The sequence below is a fragment of the Procambarus clarkii genome, chromosome 67 (assembly GCF_040958095.1).
Source record: "Procambarus clarkii isolate CNS0578487 chromosome 67, FALCON_Pclarkii_2.0, whole genome shotgun sequence".
In the NCBI taxonomy this organism is placed as follows: Eukaryota; Metazoa; Arthropoda; class Malacostraca; order Decapoda; family Cambaridae; genus Procambarus; species Procambarus clarkii.
The window spans coordinates 28,737,269-28,744,550 of NC_091216.1; the positions used below are offsets into that span (position 1 = coordinate 28,737,269).

Here is a 7,282-nt window from a genome sequence, read left to right on the forward strand (position 1 = left end):
TGGACCTATTGACCCTCCCCAGGATACAACCCCACAACAGCTGACTAACTCCCGGGTACCTAATTTACTACTGGGTGAACAGAGGCATTAGGTGAACCGAAACGTGCTATGGATTGTGAGTCGTCAACCAACTGTAGTCATTTTTAGTAATATTTAGCTTTATTTTAGTTATTATTATTGGTTTTATTATTTTCTTTATTTTTTAACAGTTTTAACGTTAATATCTTCACAAACATTATTATTAGTATTATAAATTCAGCCTTATTAAAATTGGTAATAAAATATAATTTATACTTATGTAAAAAAAAATAAAATTACAACTACTAATACTCATTTACTAATATTACTTCACTACTTAATGCAAATAAAAATTATATTTTAACAAACATTAAACTAATAATACCGTCTATAATGTATTATTATAATTATTATTACTGCTGTTTCTACTACAACTACAATTTAGATATTTCTACTACAGCAATGATTACTAATATTACTATTATAAATACTATTTCATCTAATATAATTACTAATGCTAACGCGAAATAACCAACAATAACTTTGCAACTAATAACTTGGTAATAACGAAATAACTTGCATAACCAGCATCAGACAATGCTGGTCTTGCAAGACTCAGGATTGTTGCAATGGTCACAGACTCAAGGATAAGGATAAGAGGTAGAATTAAGGTGCAAAGTTCAATGATAAAACTAAATAACAGTCCAATAATTGCTACAACGTGAGTTCTCTGCGAGTACCATTAAACAACAAAGATGAACAACTCACAGACACGATGGACATAGCTGAGATAATCATATTTCAGTGTGTCAAATCTTGTATTAATTGTAGTATAATGACGACCGATAAGGTCTTATTCTATTAAATTTCTCCGAAGGAATCCATTGTTGAAAGTAACTCACCTTGCTGAGTCAAACACACACACACACACATTTATATCAATTAGCCTCTATTAAATATTGAAAGAGACTCCTGAACGGAATCATCGAAGGAGCGAGAGAAAGAGGCACAAAGGGAATACTGATGAAAGGGGAACATATATGAATGAAGTTTAGAATGAGGAAGGGGCGCAGGGGGAGAGAGACACGAGCCAGGAATGGAATTACTAGGGAGGAAGAGAGAGAGAGAGAGAAACAGAGAGAGAGAGAAACAGAGAGAGAGAGAGAAACAGAGAGAGAGAGAGAGAGAGAGAGAGAGAGAGAGAGAGAGAGAGAGAGAGAGAGAGAGAGAGAGAGAGAGAGAGAGAGAGAGAGAGAAACAGAGAGAGAGAGAGAGAGAGAGAGAGAGAGACTGATGGAGAGATACAGAGAGAGAAACAGACAGAGACCGACAATCAGAGAGACAGAAACATGAACTAAGAGACAGATAGGGTATGTGTTAGTATACTTTCGGATTGATATGTATATCAATCTATTTAGTATATATATATATATATATATATATATATATATATATATATATATATATATATATATATATATATATATATATATATATATATATATATATATATATATATATATATCAAGCAAAACTCCACCGACATCTAAACACACCAGCACGAGCCAATTGCTGTCACGAGAATAAACAAAAAAATCTGAAAGTGCCACGTGAAATATATATGAAGTTGCACACGACACGGACAAGGCGGGAGTTTAGCTGAAGAGGATAACAAAAATATGAAATAAAAAGATTGGGGTTGGGGGGTGGGGCGCCACAGGAGGCCAGACAACACACTGACGTGACAGGGGGGGGGGGGGGCCAAAAAAATAAAAATAAAAGACAAAATAGACAAACTAGGAGACCATGAAACAAGTATCGTCTCCCGAGGAAATACAAGAATACTTTCACATTAGTGGAAAATTCTTGAGTTTTTTATGGTATTTTTACCTAATATCCCTTTGGTGCTATCTATCCTTTACACCCCCTCCCTCTTACCCTCTCTCCTACCCTCACCTACCCATCCTTGGCCTTCCCTAACCATGAACTTGTCGGGGTAAAACTTCATGGTGACACAAGGGGTGTGAGAGAGGGGATGGGGATAGCTATGTATACCAAATATATTACACCCATGTCCAACCATGCCACAGCCAGATATATGTGGCCAGTCATCGGAAAGGAACTTTTATATATATATATATATATATATATATATATATATATATATATATATATATATATATATATATATATATATATATATATATATATATATATATGTAACTCCTATGTTGTAGGATTGTTAGATTAAAGGTCTGAACCCCTTACTAATAGGTAAGATTGTTAGAGTTAAGGGTTTGATGAACCTTTCGCCTATATGAAGGGGTTAGGCTAAATTAGTGTTGGAACCCCCTCATCCACCAGCGAATGAACTTCATCCTCCTCGTCTATTATTACGCAGTTTAAGTAATTACTTGGGGGGAAGATTAGCAGCCATTTCAGGTGTCATGCAATTGGTTAAATCTTATTAGGCAAATGGAATAATTAGGGTGTTGGTGAAGCCGTTACAGAGAGCGTGAAACAGCTCCTGTTCTGTGCTCTGTTGAGGGAGGGGAGGAAAATTAATTTACTGAAAAATAGAACTTGCTAATTCAGGAAGCTTGAGTGATCAGGTGGTAATTTGTTTCCGTTATCATTGACATTCTAAGGACTAATTTTTTTTAATCTTTTTTGATATAATCATATTGAGTTCCAGAGTAAAATTGTTTACATTGTCATTTTCAGTTACCACGTGGGTCTCCAAGAGGAACGATTAGTGAGGGATGTATATATTTCCATGACATATATGTATTGTTGATGTTGTGAAAAATATGTGTAATGCTGAGGATATGTAATATGGTGGTTATATTGCTATCGTGTGATTGCATTGTGATATCTTGCTTTTTATATGATGTTGAGGATGTTATAAATGTGGTTATTTATAATGCTATGTATTTAAATTGTTGTTAATTTATGATGTTGTAAGTGTGTTATTTGATTATTGCTATTTTATAATGTTCATTGTGGCTATTTTATAATGTTCATTGTGGCTATTTTATAATGTTCATTGTGGCTATTTTATAATGTTCATTGTGGTTATTTTATAATGTTCATTGTGGCTATTTTATAATGTTCATTGTGGCTATTTTATAATGTTCATTGTGGCTATTTTATAATGTTCATTGTGGCTATTTTATAATGTTCATTGTGGCTATTTTATAATGTTCATTGTGGCTATTTTATAATGTTCATTGTGGCTATTTTATAATGTTCATTGTGGCTATTTTATAATGTTCATTGTGGCTATTTTATAATGTTCATTGTGGCTATTTTATAATGTTCATTGTGGCTATTTTATGAATTTAGTATCTATGTTACATTATCCAGGTTACATTATTTATTTTAGCAGTGTTATAGTGACGAAGCTGTGTTGTGATGCTGTGTCTGGTTAAGCAATAGAGCAAAGTAGTGCAGGTTCGTAAGTGTTTCGTGAATCTGGCCCCAGGACTAGAGCCTGGACCCAGATTCTAAATCTGGATCCTGGGGCCAGATTCTAAATCTGGATCCTGGGGCCAGATTCTAAATCTGGATCCTGGGGCCAGATTCTAAATCTGGATCCTGGGGCCAGATTCTAAATCTGGATCCTGGGGCCAGATTCTAAATCTGGATCCTGGGGCCAGATTCTAAATCTGGATCCTGGGGCCAGATTCTAAATCTGGATCCTGGGGCCAGATTCTAAATCTGGATCCTGGGGCCAGATTCTAAATCTGGATCCTGGGGCCAGATTCTAAATCTGGATCCTGGGGCCAGATTCTAAATCTGGATCCTGGGTCCCTAAACTAAAGTAATAATATTAGATTAGTGATATAATGTTGTTGTTGAGGTAAATGTTGCGGCCATGTTGTAGCAATGCTACATAGCATTAAACATTTTTATCAATAAACATTTTTGTCACTCTTTCTGTTTACGTAAATTTTTTTCTATTTATTTATTTAAATGCATAATGATGATATTAACAATGCTGAGAGGACGACTAATACATGTTTTATTTTATATATAAAAATATCGTTCCTCTTAGAAAGGAGTCAGTGTATGGTCGTTAGAGTGCATTCGGATAAGGATGTGGGTCAGTCATTTAAAAATTGACACTCTGCTCTAGTCCTGGGGATAGATTCACGAAGCAGTTACGCAAGCACTTACGAACCTGTACATCTTTTCTCAATCTTTGGCGGTTTTGTTTACAATTATTAAACAGTTAATGAGCTCAGAAGCACCAGGAGGCTGTTTACAAGAATAACATCAGTTGATTGGCAAGTTTTCGTGCTTGTAAACTGTTAAATAAATGTAACCAAAGCCGTCAAAGATTGAGAAAAGATGAACATGTTCGTAAGTACTTGCGTAACTGCTTCGTGAATCTGGGCCCTGGACAGTAAAGAATACTTGCTGATTGGTCAATAGTAAGCATGTATCACAACCTTAACAACCCTTAAGAGGTTGATAAACCTTAAACCCAACACGAAATCAGTATTAAACCATCTTATTTTTCAATTAATTTTAATCCAATCTTACACCAGACACATTAAATTTATTATATTGAAATAATGTACACATTTATCCCGGTAAAAAAAACGCCGGAGAAACCAAAAACAATTTTTTATAAAAATTGGAAAACACATCTTAGAATTGAGATTAGTAAATGAATATACCAATGGGATTGTAAATGAATATACCAATGGGATTGTAAATGAATTACAATGGGATTCGCAAAGACTCTTCTCCACCTGAGACTTTCCAGCCAGATAGATCAGTCATCCCCAATTTTTTATTTCAGCTGCAAAATTCCTATAGATTTTAATGAAAATCTGAAAAATTGCTGAAAATCTAATGGTAAACTTCTAACCCAGACATCCCTTGGAATATCGCCCAAATACATTCATCTGTTTTCGATTTATTTGGTGGAACACAAGTTTATGTGGACAGGAACACAAATGATTCTCAGAAAGACAGACAGATAGACAGACTGAAAATATATACTTTCAGGCCAACTTATTCCTCATTACACTCAAATAATCTTGCGAAACAAATCCTCAAGGGCCGTGGTGAGGGCTCAAACCCGCGAAACATTTCTTATAGAAAAGTCGCTTAACATGACTATATCAGTAAATCTCTATGGGGGGGGGGGATTTAAACATTACATCAGATACGAGTCGTTAATTACTCGACCTTAAATAATTATTAACTTGTAGTTTGATTGATTATTAACTTGTAGTTTGTGATCTTCCCAACAATAATTACACTGCCTGCAGGGTTGATAAGTTGCTAAGAAAATAATAGTCTTGCATTATGTAAAAATTATAAATACAACATAGAAAATATAAATTAAAAAACAATAAATTATATTGATGACAAATATATTAGTTTTATTGTAAATAATATTATTTTTGTAATTATTATTATTATTATCATTACAACTTTCACTGTAAATTAAATGTAACTATTCGAGGTTTCCATACTTTAAATGAATACAAATGTGTATTATTACCAACACATTTGCCAGATCTTTGAATTTCTGAAATTTCAGAATGTTTGGTCACCGGTCTAATATATATATATATATATATATATATATATATATATATATATATATATATATATATATATATATATATATATATATATATATATACAGGCGATGAGTCACAATAACGTGGCTGAAGTATGTTGACCAGACCACACACTAGAAATTGAAGGGACGACGACGTTTCGGTCCGTCCTGGACCATTCTCAAGTCGATTGTGTCTATATATATATATATATATATATATATATATATATATATATATATATATATATATATATATATACGTCCAAATATTTTTTACGTAGTTAGAGCATCGAAATTACTACGTTCGTCCAGACCGTACATCTATCTGGCTGCCACATATCGCACCTTTTCTGTGGTAGTTTGTTCTTAAGAAATGATGCAGTTGTAGAGAGGCTTCATGTCATAGGAAGAGGTCTCTGAAATAGAAGATATAGAGTGAACTGCGCGACGCATATACAGGGGGGAAACACCTGAATTAATTAGCACCGTCTCAGAGCACTTAAACACCATCTCAGAGCACACAAGGTACGAGAGAGAGGTAGTTTACGTAATGTACATGGAAGGTATTCAAAGAGTAAAGTCCTTAAGGTTCAACACGAGGACAAATTACTGGAGCGAAATAAATAGTTGGAAAATGCAGTATATACCCCCAAAGAAGATTAGAGGCGCTGCAAGCACAATCAGAGAACAATGTATGAACATCAGTGGCCCATTTTCAGAGAACAGTGTATGAACATCAGTGGCCCAAGTTTCAGAGAACACTGTATGAACATCAGTGGCCCAAGTTTTAGAGAACACTGTATGAACATCAATGGCCTAAGTTTCAGAGAACACTGTATGAACATCAGCGGCCCAAGTTTCAGAGAACACTGTATGAACATCAGTGGCCCAAGTTTCAGAGAACACTGTATGAAGAACATCAGTGGCCCAAGTTTCAGAGAACACTGTATGAAGAACATCAGTGGCCCAAGTTTCAGAGAACACTGTATGAAGAACATCAGTGGCCCATTTTTAGAGAACAGTGTATGAACATCAGTGACCCAAGTTTCAGAGAACACTGTATGAACATCAATGGCCTAAGTTTCAGAGAACAGTGTATGAACATCAGTGACCCAAGTTTCAGAGAACAGTGTATGAACATCAGTGACCCAAGTTTCAGAGAACACTGTATGAACATCAGTGACCTACGTTTCTTTACAAAAAAAAATATGGCGGTAACGAAAATGGTTGTTTTCAAGAGGCAATTAGACAAATTGCTACAGGGAAAGCCAGATTAGCCGTGCTATAATGGATATATATATATATGGTCATCTATGCCATTTAAATTATCACCCTACACATGTCCCCAGACCGGGTTTGGCCTGTAGGAGAACAGACTACAGGTAAGTTGACTTCTCTCTAAGTATTTTGATGACCTAAGAAGCCTCTCTAAGGCATCTTGGTCATTCGTAGACGAGTTTGTTTACAAAAGCATTTGACTTCCAGCATTTGAATTTGTCTTGTGAAGTTTCCATATATTTCCACTACTAATATGATCATGGTAGTATGATGTATCAGAATTTTCTGAAATACTAATGGCAGGACGGTATATTTGGCCTCCTTTGTGAGATAAAAAATAATTTTTGATCAATGCAACAACACCTTGTCAATGGCATCCCCAAAATATAATAGTTTGAGGGT

The 7,282-nt window shown here is 34.8% G+C and overlaps 1 protein-coding gene across 2 annotated transcripts in view; it reads right to left on the reverse strand.

Annotated features, from left to right (window-relative positions):
- Positions 1-7,282, reverse strand: part of LOC138355470 (uncharacterized) — a 550,270-nt gene that overhangs the window by 360,964 nt on the left and 182,024 nt on the right. The window lies entirely within an intron of this gene.